The sequence below is a fragment of the Haemaphysalis longicornis genome, unplaced genomic scaffold (assembly GCF_048455015.1).
Source record: "Haemaphysalis longicornis isolate Haplotype H1 unplaced genomic scaffold, Haemaphysalis longicornis Haplotype H1 scaffold_5, whole genome shotgun sequence".
Classification (NCBI taxonomy): domain Eukaryota; kingdom Metazoa; phylum Arthropoda; class Arachnida; order Ixodida; family Ixodidae; genus Haemaphysalis; species Haemaphysalis longicornis.
The window spans coordinates 192,093,967-192,109,471 of NW_027526385.1; the positions used below are offsets into that span (position 1 = coordinate 192,093,967).

The window sequence follows — 15,505 nt, forward strand, 5'->3', positions numbered from 1 at the left end:
AACTAATGTGTTCCAAAGCCACGCTAGCCTAATGTCATTTCAAACAGCAAAAAAATTGGAGTAGATATAATGAAAACAAAAGTACAGACAGAACAAAAATTGTAATGGTTCTTACACATGTTGGGATTCTATATTGCTATCAAGAACGGAAGAACATAGGAAAAGAGGACATTCTAACAAGAATACGGCAACCAAATATTGTGGGAGTTGTGGAAGTTTCTTAGAAACACCTGTTCATCGAGAGCTACAGTAGAAAAGCATTTGCTCACGTCCATTGTTTCTTCTCTGAAAACAAAAAAATAAAAGCCGTGCTTTTGGAAGCTGGAACAAAGGCTTCGAACAAGTAAAAGCTGCGGCAATGCCTTCTTCGTTCGTCTGCACTCCTAAAATGCAGAACATAAAATATGGGTTCTTACTGGGTTGTGCTCGCGACTGTGCTAGTAATTGGTAAGTTATTGCATATTATAGTTGTCTTTGAAACTTTCTAAGGTTATGCAGCCAACTGCTCAATATACAGAGCCAATCACCAAGCGGCCTTTTTATTACAGAACGAAACAAAAACAATTAAAATGCATTCTATATGATTTGACGTGATCAAATCACCTGGTGGTACTGCAGTGATAAACGATGTGACATGTTTGGGACGGCATACTGAAAAGTTTAAATTACTTATGGAGCACACCAAACTTTTGTCGCAACTTGAACGACTATGCTTGCACTAAGCTACGCATGAATTAGGTTTCTAAATCGTTTAACCAGAAAACGTTTTTTCTGGGCAGTGTTTAATGCAATTGTTAGATGAGCGCCGTTGAAAAGATTTTTATCTTCGTTTCAGCTGCGAACTCTTTGATTATAGATAAAGCAATAAAACTTACAGGTAAGTGTTTTTGTCTTCAATATGTATCAGGTGAGCTGTGCAAGGTTAAAGCATATATTCAAACTTTTAATAAAATTTGCGCTTTAAAACTAACCCAATAAATGCACTGCAATTCTTATTTCTATGAGAGGTTTCGTAAAACTGTTTTCTCTGGGGATTCTAACAGAGGTTGAATTATCTAATGCGCTTTTGGGGTGGTTCCAGAATTCTATATGCTACAACCATACTCCCAAGAACACTTTTTCGCCCCACACAGGAGCAGAAAAAAAATACTCAAAACTCACACTAAAATCAGAAAACAGAAAAAAATATTACAGTGACATTAGTAAAAAGCGCGTGTGCCTTGATGCGTTAAAAAACACTTTCTACTCGAGGGATACGCACAGCTGTACGCTGGGTAAACGTTCATATTTGTCAGAAAAAAAAAACTGCATTATAAATCGCACAATGGGCATAGGCAACCGCAGTAAAATTACAAGAAAAGCCCCTATTTCCACAAAGTAGGAGAGCTTCTCCGGTATAAATTATTATTTATTCTACAGAAGCTCTCCTACTCTAATGTTCTGAAACTTGTCAACTTTTGGTGTGTTGAATTTTCTGGTTTGCGTCATTGATATAGAAAAAATTCTCTGCTTGTTCTGCATCGTCTTAACGCAGACTTAAAGGGGCACTGACACAAAATTTTCAAGGCGAGATAACTTCGGAGATAGATTAGTGGGAACACACATACATCATCTGCAAAATATCAGCGGCGAATACAGCCTAGAACATATTTAAAATCAGTTTTGAAGTGTGCGAAACGCAACCGAGCAGCCAGCAGAGGGCCACGCGCAATTGTAAATAAACAACATCCAAACACGTCACGAGTTTGTGTTTGCCGCTTCCGCACTACCGGCGTTTTGCGCCGGCTCGCGCGGCTCGCCGCTCCAATCGGAGGGCCGGAGGGCGGAGCTTCTGCTCTCGAGAACGAACAACCCGATCGTTGGCGGCGGAGGCGCCGCGATTTCGTCAGCTAATCGGGCAGCTGGCCGCGACCAAAGTTCTACAGCGATTCCAGGCACTCTGTTTCTATTGCTGTTTATTACCATTGGATGCGAAAACGCGCCGGAGGCACGAAAAGCTCACTGAGCTAGCCGCACGGTCGCTGTGCAGGCGGCGGCCACGGCAGCGAAGTGGCCCAGGCCGGCGCAGGTAGCTCGAGTGATAGCTTGTTACCGCTGCACGAAATTGTCCCCAAGTCCCGACCATGGTGGCTTCCGTGAGAAAGGAGTTAATGATGCGATGGCGGGGTGCATTAAAAATTGTCATCTGCACCGCTTACGAGAGCGGCACTCGAATATCCGCCGCAGTGCTGAGCCGAACACATCTGTAGGTGGACCTGTAGGCAGACCGGCCGGCTGCTCCAAGCGCGCGTCTTGCCACCCACCGTCTCGAGCGTCGCGCGTCGTTCTTTAGCCGCGGTAGCATTTGCACTCGCAGCGCCTGCGTCACATCCACAGTCACTTTTTAATTAAGCGCCTCACGAGATGAGTACGTGGGGGCATTCGCAAAAACTGCCGTCGATGCGGATTCGACAGTGCTACGGCGGCTCTGCTCTGTGACATCCCTCCGACGGTCACGTGGTCAGCTTTGTTCACACAAAATCCACAAAATCTATCGTTTCGCGGCACTCGCTGAAACCGAAACTGCGACTGGCCGCATTGAAAATGCCTCTAATTAAACAACCGTCGCACGCTGAAGCAAATGAGGTTTCTACAGGTTATAAGTAGGTCACTAGCTACTTATCGCAACAAAAAAAAAAAACAAGATGCAAAATTTTTGTGTCAGTGCCCCTTTAAGCATGATAAAATTATTTATACACCTCGATACTAGTACCCTATTGCTCGCGTAATGGAACAGATTTATTTTTAAAGAACAAAGATCGTAAGAGTAAAAGTACAGAAACATTCATAGCAGTCATGTACTTCATGTGAATTGGGACCGTAGGTTGGAAAAACACAAACAGCTAACTCAAACTCAATCACACTTTTTTTATTTCGTGCAGCACTCACTCAAACTCGTACTCAAAAAGCTCGTCTCTACTCAAAATCAGTGGTGCTCATTCATGACGCACTCACATGTTATCGCACTCACTGTGCTCAATCTTATTTGTCCTCCAGTGTGCTCGTACTTTACCTCCACTCCTTCGTACGCAGTCTTTACTGACTCATACTCAACGTACCTGTGCTTTTTTGCACTCATACTAGTTATGTACTCATTAGCACTTGTACTCAATCAATTCTCACTCGTAGTTGTACTCAACCTGTACTCACTAGTGCTCGTACTTAATCTGTCCTCAATTTTACGTCATCTCGTACTCGCTTGTACTCTATTATGCTCAAGCTGTGTTTGCATTTACATCTATTCCAAGCTGATTCTACTTATTTGTTCTCTCAACCGCTCGCATTCACCAGGTGCACTGGTTCAGTGGAATCGATTAAGCCAGATCAAGAGAACCAGTGAGCGCGTCTACCCTTTAACCCATGTTTCTCCTGGTTAGCGTTTCGCCGTTTTGCTTAACTGAAAGAGCCTAAGTTTTTCTGATTTCCCTTCCTGAAGTCCGAGATCGAGTGGCTTTAGCGTGCTCTGTGCATGCTGGCGGCCTCGCAGGCAAATTCTTTTGGGCAATTTGAATAATAAACTGGAGCGAAACGACCCATGTTTGCCCGGGCTTACAACATGGCAACTTGTGACGAGTGGTTTCACAATGCAGGAACCCCGCGGAAGAACGAATAGAGACAGGCGCAGCTTTCGTCCTTAACGCCAAGATTTACTTTCCTTCAATGGGCGTTTGCAAATGGCAGGACGCGTGCACGCTCGTCGCTACTTGAGTGCCTAATAAAATTCACAAGCTTTTACCCGCTTGTGAGTGTATATTTATGAACACATTACTCACCTACTGTACTCAGTTGACATCGGGCTCACCTTTTTTCTGGGTCTGCACTCACTCGCCATCGCACTTGTTTTTGCCTGGGTCCGTACTCACTCATCTCTGCTCATTCGTGAGTTTGAGTAAACTACAGCAAAAATGTCTGTACTCAGGTAGTAGATGCGGCATACAAGGAGGGAGTTATATAGGATTGCATTCTAAACCAAAAGTAAATGCACGTCGTCCGGTTTTGTCCCTTTATTAACAAAAACTGGAACTCCAAAAATTTATACCTACGCTACCCTTCGGATCGCAATACTTGTCATACGTTTATGGATCTGCCAATGCAAAACTTTAAGTATCCAAATGTACTTACGTCTTGCAATAACAATTGACTTTTGCCCAATGACGGTGCTATGCACGTTTCTTTATTAGGTAATATAGAAGGATCCCAAGTGAGCGTTCGGCGTTCAGTCCAGCAATTATTTGGCACTGGTGCCAGTTTAGCAGGTCTGATAGTTGCAACTAATTGTGCACGGATGCGCAGGTTACCCGCCGCGCCAAGTTTGGGAGTGTTCTTTCGCAGATAGGGGAAGAGGGAGTTATCTAGAGCCAGTGATACACAGGGAGGATTTGTGGGAGTGCGTCCAGAGAAACACACTCTGCGTGTAGGAAGATTGATTGTGTAGGGGCTACTTATTCAGAGTAAGACATACATATACTCGTAGTTTCTTGTACACAACCTACTCCTTTAGCGCTGGATCGGAGTAGGATGTATAGCAGAACCATCGGGAAAGTCGGTAGTAGAGAAAATTCCTATAACAAGGTTTTCAAGATCCGGGATGTTTGGCATCATCAGAAGTGTTCCGCTATAGAAGTTCTCCTGGCCACATGTGCGTGCCTTTATTACCAGAAATATTAGCAGTGCGGCTAAGAATCTACACAACAGCCGCGTCTCACCTAAAGCTGGTAAGAGTAGTGGAAGAAGAAGGAGCTGCAATCAGTAAGGTATTTGAAAAGAAATCGGTGACAGGCCGCCGTATGTCCCTACAGACGTCGATTCTGTTCTCAGGTATTCGAAAAGCAATCGACTTCGAAGGGGAAAATATGCCGGGGAGAAAGGAAATAGCCCGTGCAATGTTCCACTCATGGTCGACGGAGGGCTCAGTGCAACGTGCTAGGGAGTGTGCGATCAGACCAGGGACGCCCTCACAGTGGCCGGTGATACCTCAGTGAAGGCGATTGCTTACAATTGATGATATCTGGATTTTAATGGCGCAAGGCCAGCTAAGGGCAAAGAGCGCCAAACAAAAGTGATTTCATGACAGCGATGTGAAAGTAAAAGTAGAGGGTTTCAGTAAACATACACAAACTAAAACAAGCTAATAAAGATGACTGGTGTAAAGGGTCAGTTTGTCATGATGCATGATAAGAGATGAGATGTAAAAAATTGACATCGGTGAGAAACTTAAAAACAAGCTTGGTGGAAAACATGGGCTCGTCTCCTAGAAAGTACAATGGGTGAAACTGAACGTGTTGTCTGTATAGTTGTGGGAAGTGTTTGCGTCGTGTTGTGTCAAGTGCCTTGCATTGGATGAGTACGTGGATTACGGATAGGCCCTCTCCACACCTGCTGCACATGGGTCTTGGACATCCAGTGAGCAAGTGCGAGTGTGTTGCTTGTGTATGGCCTATCCGTAACCTTGCTAGGGTCACTTCGGTGTGTCTGTTGTGTGAATCAGTTGTGTATCGTCCCAAGTGTGGCTTTATTACATGTAGCTTGTTGTCTGACTGTTCACTCCAGTGTGTTTGCCATGTTTTACGTATGTGTTGACTGATGACTGGCTTCATGTCAGTGTACGGTACTGTTGCTATGTCTAGAGTGTTTCTCAGTGCAGCAGCAGCGGCCGTTTCATCAGCAAACTTATTGCCCGCGATGCCAGTGTGGCCTGGAACCCAGCAGATGGTAACATTCAGACCTGACGCATACGCCGACATCAAAGATATAAAAACTAGATTGTCAATGTATTTTTTGGAAGACCTTTGGGATGATAATGTACGCACGACGCTTAGTGAATCCGTGAAAATGATGGAGTTTGCGATATTATGTTCATTGATGTGATTTAAAACAAGGAGTATACCATATGCCTCCACTGTAAAAATGCTTAATTCAAATTTATGGTTTTACAAGCACTGAAATTGGGTCCGTGTTCAGCACATGACACCGCAATGGATGTTTTTGAAGCATCAGTAAAAAATTCTGTTGCCCCATATTTCGCCTGGAGATACATGAAATGCTGCAAAACGGCAGTTGTGGGCACCGTGTTTTTCTTAAATTGCATAAACGACAAATCACACAATACAGGGCGAAGATGCCATGGGGCTATAGAATCAATGAGAGATGTTGTAAAAGTGTCTAAAAACGAGACAGAAAGTTCAGAGGCTTTCTCCCTCGCCCTGAGAGAGAAAGGCGCAGAAATAGATGGACGATTTAAAAACAGTTGGGATGTAGATGTATCGCTCATTATAGACTTAATGGGATGGTGAGACATTGATGAAACTTTAAAAGCATAGAGCAAATCGACATACTCGCGTTGGTACCCTAGGCGCCATCTGTCACACTCGACGTACAGACTTTGCACGGGGCTAGTCCGGAAAGCACCAGACGCAAGTCGAAGGCCCAAGTGCTGCACTGGGTCGAGCATTTTCAAAGCAGTTTCCCTTCCTGAACCATACAAAACACTCCCATAGTCTAACCTCGAGCCTACCAGGCTGGTAAACACTCGCGGCAGAAGTTGTTTGCCAGCACAGTACGAGTGATGCGACAAGACCTTTAGAATATTCAGTGTTTTAATACATTTTTGTTTAGTTGTTTGATATGAAGGATAAATGAAAGTTTTTTATCAAGGATTATACCTAGGAACTTGTGTTCTTTTTTGAGCGGAATCGAGACACCATTCAGTTTGATGTCTGGATCTGGCCTGATCCCACGCCTTTTGGAGAACACAACACAAGTGCTCTTAACTGGGTTTAGCTTAAAACCGTTCTGATCAGCCCAGCCAGCTAGCTTATTAACACCAAGCTGGACTTGGCGTTCGCAAATTGACATATTACACGACTTAAAAGATATTTGGACATCATCTACATACACTGTACAGGAAATGGTTCCTGGCAACACCTTTCGAAGTGAGTTCATCTTGACTATGAACAACGTACAACTCAAAACGCCAGCTTGAGGCACACCATTTTCCTGCACAAAAACATTTGAAAGCGCAGTACCAACTATTACACGAAAGGTTCGTACTGACAGGTAGCTATAAAGAGTGCTGAACAGATTGCCCGAAACACCGAATAATTTAAGGTCGCTAAGTATCCCGTATCGCCAAGCAGTGTCGTAGGCTTTTTCAAGATCAAAAAAGACCGTAGCACAAAACTGTTTGTGGCTAAAGGCACCATTTATATACGACTCAAGGGCGACGAGTTGGTCGTTTGTGGATCGCCCCACCCTGAAGCCGGCCTGGCAGCTCTCGAGAAGACCATTGTATTCTAGGAAGTACACGAGTATCATGTTAATCATCTTCTCGAGGAGCTTGCACAGGCAGCTTGTGAGGGCGATGGGTCGGTAACTGGCGGGAGAAGACGGGTCCTTACCCTCCTTCAGGAACGCCACTACAATAGCCTCCCTCCAAGATTTCGGAATGTGCCCCGAAAGCCATATGTTGTTGTATAAGTTCAGGAGTGTTTCAAGAGTATCTCGGTGTAGGTGTTGTATCATTGTGTATGTAATCTGATCTGCGCCTGGAGCTGCAGGTTTACATGTGCTCAGGGCAGCCTTCAGCTCAGAGAGAGTAAATTCAGAGTTGTAACCAGATTTTGACCTGTTATTATCATGTAAGGACTTCTTTTCACAAGCGGTTTTATGTCTCAGGAAAGTGTTTGTGTACTGTGCAGAGCTGGAAACGTGTTCAAAGTGTTGTGCAAGTGTGTTAGCCTGGTCTTCCAGTGTGTCCCCTGTTGTACTAACCAGGGACAGGCTGTGTGTCTGTTGTCCTTTTAGTTTTCGTATTCGTGTCCAGACTTTGTGTGTGTCTGTGTGTGAGTTAATAGATGTAAGGAAGGTGCGCCAACTCTCTCGTTTTGCCTCACGGCGCACACGTTTTCCAAACGCCTTGGCCCGTTTGAACAAAACAAGGTTGCCCGACGTGGGGTACCGTCGAAGGATACCCCACGCCTTGTTCAGGGCCTCTCGCGCCCACCTACAGTCCTGATTCCACCACGGCCTCCTCTGGTTGCGCGGAACACCAGAGGCGTGGGGAATGGACTTTTCGGCGGCGTCAAGGATGTGCGCCGTTAGGAGTTGGGTTGCTTCTTCAACGTGTAGGTGTCCTATCGATGTGTGGTGTAGTTTCGATGTCTCTGTAAATGTGTTCCAGTTAGCTCGTGCTTCATTGAACCTATTATGGGAAGATGAACAGCTTGGGCCTTTACCTATATGTGTTAGTGAAGTGGGGAAGTGGTCACTGCCGTATGGGTGAGTGCCCACTCCCTACTCTAGACATGGAAAGAGAATTGCCGAACCAATAGCCAAGTCAAGATTTGAGTATGTATTGTGTCCTGTGTTATGGTATGTAGGCTGTTTCTTGTTGAAAAGGCATGCTCCAGAGGATGTTAAAAACTTCTCTATCAGGCGACCTCGGGCATCCGTTCGAGAAGAGCCCCAAAGAGAATTGTGTGCATTGAAGTCGCCTGTTAAGATGTACGGTTTAGGAAGCTGGTCGACCAGCGCCTCAAAGTCAGAGCTCAGAAATGCAAGATCAGGAGCGATGTAGATGGAGCATACCGTTATCAACCTATTAAAAATAATCGTGCGGACGGCTAGAGCCTCAAGGACGGTGTTCAAGGTGACAGGGTGGCATGCTAAGGATTTGCGGGCGATTATGGCCACACCGCCAAAAGAGTGTGTGCTGCCAGCCCTGTCTTTCCTGTATACCAGGTAACTATTCAAGAAATTTGTATGTTTGGAATTCAGATGTGTTTCCTGGACACACATTAAACATGGCTGGTTGGCATACAGAATCTCATGCACGTCCTCAAGATTATTCAGAACGCCTCTGCAGGTCCATTGAACTATGTTTTCTCTTCCCATTATGATGTGTTAGAGCTACTGGAGTGTGATTATTTATGTAGGGTCTTTCGGGGCTTGGACTCTTGGGAGGGGCTTTCTGGCCTTCTCTACTGACCTGGACGTCGCAGCCCGTTCCTTCCGCTGCGATGAAAGCCGGAAGGGGTGGACGTCCGTGTCATCATCTGATGGCAAGGGGGTGCCCAGCGGACTGGGCCCCTTGAAGTGGTACCCTTTCGGGTGTTCTTTGCCTGCGCTGCCAGTGCCGAAGGCGTGGGGAGCACCATAGATGGCACAGGCAGTAAGGAGGGGGAGGGGCTCGCTGCGACTGCCTCCGTCTCCATCTCCGTGCCGTCGCGTGTGGTTTGGGACGGTGGAGCGGAAGGGGAGGATGCAGCATCACTCCCACCGGACGTGGATGCCACCACAGCCGCTGCTGGCCCAGCGAGCGGTGCGGAGGCGGGTTGGGCTGCAAGAGGCAACCCAGGGGGGGGGGGGAGGGCGGGAGCGGGACCAAGTCTGACTCTCGGTACTGGGTCCCCGCCGAAACAAGACGCCGCTCCACCACCCCGGCGAGCTGCGTCGGCGTACCTGCCCAGAGGGAAGGAGGCGATCCTGTTCCGCGCTCTGAGAAGGTGATGTTTTCGGTTACCCTGATGTTTATGATTTTCTTTTCAAGTTGAAATTTTTCACATTTCCTGGAGTAGGCCGCGTGTGGACCCTGGCAGTTTATGCAAAGAGACTGTTGCACGTTACAATTTTCGGACGCGTGGTCGTGCTGGGCGCATTTCGCGCAGGTATGTCGGCCGCGACCGGAGTTCGGGCCGTGTCCGAACCGTTGGCACTTGAAACAGCGCCGCGGATTCGGGATGTAAGGCCGGACTGGACATCGCACGAAACCTGCATTGATATATTCCGGAAGGCTCGACCTGTCAAAGGTTAGGATGAGGTGCTTTGTTGGTATGTGTTTATCATCTCTTCGTATAGTGATTCGCCTGACCGCTGTTACGCCCTGGCCACGAAGGCCCTCCAGCAAGTCGGCTTCAGTATCATTCATTACGTCATAGTCGGAACTCATGCCCTGGGAGCTGTTTAGGCTGCGGTGAGGCGTGAGTCGGATTGGCTGATCGGCGATGCTGGTTTGAGCAAGAAGTTTTTTGGCCTGATCCTGGCTACTGACCTCGACAAGAATTTCACCGGTTCGATGTTTTTTGGCCTTATACGACCCTGCAACAATACCGTCCAGAAACTTTGAAATGAGAAATACCGACTGTGAAACAAGAGGTTTTGATTTGTTAACAGATTCCATCACGATGAAGCGAGGATAGTTGTTCGGTTTCGGAGGACTCAAGTCAGGAAGTAGTGGAAAGGAAACATCGGTGCGGCCCCTTTTCGGGGGCCGATCACGTCTGGGGGGGGGGAGGGGGGGTTGGAAAATGCCATATGATACACTGGAAAGCAGGAAGACGGGGGTACTTTCTCCTTTGACCACACCCTGGTAGTCAAAGAGGTCCCGGAGCTCCCTGCCTGGTAGACAGGCAGGGAGCCCATCGGCCGGAGCTTGACCAAGGCTCCGAGGGCCACCGTTCACGGCTTCTAACCCTTCACCTTTCAACTTCTAGCCACGGTAGGTGACACCTTAAGTATGGGGGGCTCGGGGTACGTGGTGTCGCCACTCACCGTCACCAAGATTACTCAAGGTGCCCCGTGCGGGGGATTGCTTACAATTAGAGATGCGGGTGAACGAGCAGAAATATGGCAAGTGTGGGCATCTGGCGGTCAGCTTTCTTTCTGGGGTGCACATGATACGAAAAAGAAAGACTGCAAGCAATGTCATGGTAACACTACAGATGTCTGCGCGAAGGACTGTAGTAACAAGAGTACCAAGTATCCCAGTGTCTGTAGAAAAGGAAAAACCTGGGGTCCGCATAGGGAGAGATGAGAAGGAACGTTTGACATCCACCTCAATGCAGCCGTGCGGCTACAACTTGCGCCACCCTGGGGATTTTCCCTAAATGTCGTCGGACAAGGGGACATGCCTTGGTTACAGGGCGCAGCACCATCATTTTTGGTAGTTTATTTGTGACCCAACACCGAAGCCTAAAGGGTACATGCTATTTTCTAGGTTTTGCGCAGAAATGGCTGGGAAAATGAAACGGCAGCTGGAGTTTCGAATGTGCTGTAACAAGCGGAAGCGAAGATGTTTTCACGGGTTCTTCTTCCTTCACGTTACACCTCACCGACCGATTGGAGATAGCCGGTTATGTGGTTATGGGCAACCCCTGTTTTGTGGGTACGCGCCACAAACGTCGAACGGTAACTAGCCTAACGGACGCAGGAGGAGCAAGAACCGAACGCTCGGTGATGGTTCGGCGCGCGGTGCTTTTCGGTCACCGAAGATTGCTCTGCTTCCACGGCATTGGTGTTTATACGGATCAATTCGCTTATGTTGTGGTTCTTTTTGAAATACACTGAAAGCTCGTTATATAGTACCGATATTTAACGAAATAATGTATAGAACGAAGTGAATGAAATTCTTTGAAAATATTCATTGAAAACCGCGCATTTGAAACATAGTTGTAACAAAGAAAAATGGACCTGTCAATGGATACATTGAACTAAACCATTCTCATCCCCTTCCAAACAATTACCATACCATGGTGCGTGAAGTATAACACGGCGTTCAACACTCGTTCAGCGCAGCAGTTTTACAACTCTCGCATCTACCTCCTGGCCATGCACAATCACGCCACGCAAGCCATCCGCCTCGCTCAGCCAGCGTGCGGGCCTCGCGAGGTCAGTGAGAAGTGACGGAAGGTAGTTCCCCTCAAAGTGGGTGACTAGGCGCTCACTTGGGAAGACTCGGCCGACGCTGCTATTCTCGCAGATGCCGCACAGGTCACCGCACAGCCCGATGCAAGCGACGGCGAAGACGCCGTGCCGTGCCGTGTCTTACATGCAAACACGTCCGACATGGCAACGTCGTCGCAGGCACTGGATGCGGTTGACCTTATACATAGTTTCTTCGACGCCTACAGCGACAGCGAAAACGGTATCCACGAGGTGGCCACGTTGAAAAGAAAGTCTTGATTTCACTGCAAAACGAAGCAGCATCATAGACTCTTCTCCAGATATGTCTAGGAGACAATAAAATAGGCAGTGTTCGTTTGATGCTAGCAAATTAGTCTTCTATTCAATTCCCGTCGCATGCGTGCTCACAGTGCGCCACCAGGCGGTTTCCATCTTTGGAGCCTGAAACGTTGTGCACCCAACTGAGACTACAGTGCCGTAAACTATATAGTTGATATAACTAAATAATGGATATACCAAACTAATTAGGCCTCCCTTTCACCTTTATGATAGATCCGTTAGAATGCACATCCTTTGGTAGAACGTAAACATATGAAAGGCGGGGAGCAATCGAACTATGTCAAACACACTCAGTCTGCATGGTTGCTTTAGCACTCAGGAAAGCATACACGTTACGCGGAGGAATTGGGTGCAGAGCAGCGGTAAAGCATTCTCCGTCCGCTTGTTCAACTGCGAAGCGACGGAAACTACGCGTAGATGATCCAGCATTGTTAGCGGGGAGCCTGTGGCGTTGACGGTTAGTGGAGTGGCTGTAGGTTTGCGAAGTAGCTCTTCGTTAGAAGACCAGGTAGACCAGTTTACAGGGAGTACCATGCGGGCCGCTTGCCAAGATGTGCAGGCATCCAAGTCCGAAGCAACTGCAGCGTTGCCGCACCGTTGCAACTGCTACTGACTCTTCCGAACTTACACTCACCTTTGGCGAGTGGTTATTTCATACATACTCCCCGTCCTTTACCCCTTTCCCAGAGCCCGAGGTGACCTACACTGAAGCACTATCCACCCTGATTTAGTGAGGAAACTGCGGATGCCTGTCAGGTCGCGTCCTACGTTTATTGGCGTCTGACCGACGGGGCTTATTGGGCGCACCGGTTTGCACGCTAATATCAATGATGCTTTATTGACGAAACACGTGTACTGCACGTTATGGGCAAAGCCTTCTTTCCACATTATGCTAGTGACAAAAGGATACTAAAATACCTTTCCAACATATATAAGGAGTATATTCCAGTCTACGTAACAGCGCTTTTAACGTTATAAAGCGTAAGGTTTGGTCGTAGTGTCTACGGTTTTATCCGCGAGATAGCTTAGACAAGTCCCCGGACAGGACGTACGCCTTGTACGGTAGAGTTGCGTGAAGTACTTAAGACAGTTATCGTCTGATCACGCAAAATGCAATAAATTGCAGAATGCCTAATAATGAATAAACATGCAGACAATCCAAAATCTCAGGATACCACTAAAATGCTATAAAATTTAAACAAAAATTGCACCAGCCCTCTCCTGTGGGACATAAGAAAGTGAGTTATAAACAAACTACTCATGTTTCCTCTCGCCGTACAGGTGTGCTTGATACGCTTCTTTGCACACATAAATACCTTTGGCGGCTCCGAAGAGTCGTTACCCAGATTTGTTACAGAGAATATCCAACTGTATTCAAGCGCACGACTCGCCCAAAGCTTTCGGTACCTTCAGCCAAATGTGAAAAAATTTGACCTAACCAAGCTTTGCAGAATTCATTAAGAACACGTGTGAATTTTCAGATTCGCTGAGCAGTTACGATTGCATCACTCATTATTTGCTGTCTATTCACATGAATTTCCCTTGAGTCTACTATTGGCCTCAATGTCCTCAAATAATATTTAATATAGTTGTTCTAAAAAAATGGCTAATTTCTGGGGTATCCCTGAATGATTATGACCTCATCTTATTGACGGAATCTCATGGACTGCTGATCGCTTACTGAGAAATACCAGTACAGCACCGCATTCTGAATTTACGTAATGCCATCGTTACCCCGCATAAAAATTTAATTCAATACAAAATAAAATCGGGAAAACCTAAGCAATTTTAAAGAATATATACAATTGCCATGAGGACCTACACCCTTGTCCCAAGGGAGTAGGAAATATTGTTTCTCTAATGATTATGTATAAAAAGTCGCGGGCGCAAATAAATAAAACACCTAAACACTTTTTTTTGCAAACTGCAGGAGGTATTGCTTGTTTAAGAAGACTGAGTTGCAACAGTTTTATAGAGATAAAACTATGTGATAAAATCAATGACAAATGAAGTCCCCAGATTGGTATTATTGTGGGTAAAAATCTTTTACTGTACAAAAAACTCCGCCTATTCTTTGAATATTCGCAAAGCGACGAACTCTCCAGAGATGCAAAGATTGTGTGTTCAAAAATCAGAGAAGTAATTTTTCCTCAAGAAGTTAGCACGAATGTTGAATTAAAAGGAAAAACAAAGGGTGACTGTATAATAGATGTGGCCCACACTTTTAGCCAGGCTTCAGGATTTTAAAAGTTTGATTTAACTGGTTGTTGTTTTTAACGCACCGACGCAACGCAGGCGATGAGGCTCGCCGTAGTGGAGGGCTCCTGAATTATTTTGACCACTTGGGGATCTTTAACGTGCGCCGAAATGTCGCACACACGGCCGCTTTTGCTTTTCGCCTCGATCAAAAAAGCGGCCACCGTGGCCGGGAGTCAAACCCGTGACCTCGTGCTGAGCAGTGCAACTGAGCCACTGAGCAACTGAGCCACTGAGCCAATATTGCGGGTACAATTTTGAATTGTTGCAAATATCTTAGTTTTACTCCATGTTAAGGGACAGTAGCGAAAGCGACACTACAAGAATGCATGATTGTGAAAATAACAATATTCTGTCTGTAATATCGTTATGTTTACGACGGAATCACATCTGAAATACAGCTTCTAAGTGTGATTTACATATAACTCACACTTTAAATACTTGCGAGGAGTTATGTCTCTGAAAAACATTCTTATTGAAAAGTAAAGCTGAGAGCGTTCAATATAACTGCCGAGAAAACACAGAGAACTGATTGGAATGGGCCAGCTAATTGCCTTCTTGTTAAAGGAAAGAATAGCAATGCAATAGTACGAAAAGACAGTACGGATTGGGTCTCTTCCCCGGTATCTTTAGAAAAATGCCGTAGGCAAAGAGATTTTACGGCTGCTGTTGAAATAGATGGGTCACATTTAATTGCAGCATACATCACAGCCAATGAAATTCAAGTAAGTGTTCCGAGATAGTATACGGCTCTCTCTTATTTTATGTAGTGTCACGACGCTTGGCTTCAGTGCCACCACCTTCTGTATATCTGCTAGATGGCCATTGTATCCTCTAGTTAGTATAGCCGAACCTGTTTCCTTCGCGTCATTTTCTTCTCTGTGTTACTAGGACTTGATGGATTGGCGCACTGATGTTCTTAGACGTACAAGGCAGTGAAAATTTTCGAACAGCGTAAAAACGGACACCATTGAAAGAACCCGAGAGGGATACATTTTCTTTCCCTAATGTCTGTTTTTACGCCATTGTACGACGATGTTCAACCAATACCAGCTCGCCCAAATCGCGGTCCCTCTGCAAGGACCGCGATTTGTGAACAACTTCTGAACAACTTGTGAACAACGATTTGTGAACAACATTGTGAACAACTTCGGACATGCGAAGATTAAATGGTAGGTAGTAGCCGGCGATG

The 15,505-nt window shown here is 46.2% G+C and overlaps 1 long non-coding RNA gene across 3 annotated transcripts in view; it reads left to right on the plus strand.

Moving 5' to 3' along the window:
* The first annotated feature begins 338 nt into the window (after positions 1-338).
* Positions 339-15,505, plus strand: part of LOC144139575 (uncharacterized) — a 36,875-nt gene continuing 21,708 nt past the window's right edge. For all 3 annotated transcript variants that reach the window (XR_013316277.1, XR_013316276.1, XR_013316278.1), the window contains exons 1-2: positions 339-447; positions 836-877. This is a non-coding gene — a long non-coding RNA (uncharacterized LOC144139575). The remainder of the gene's footprint in view (positions 448-835; positions 878-15,505) is intronic.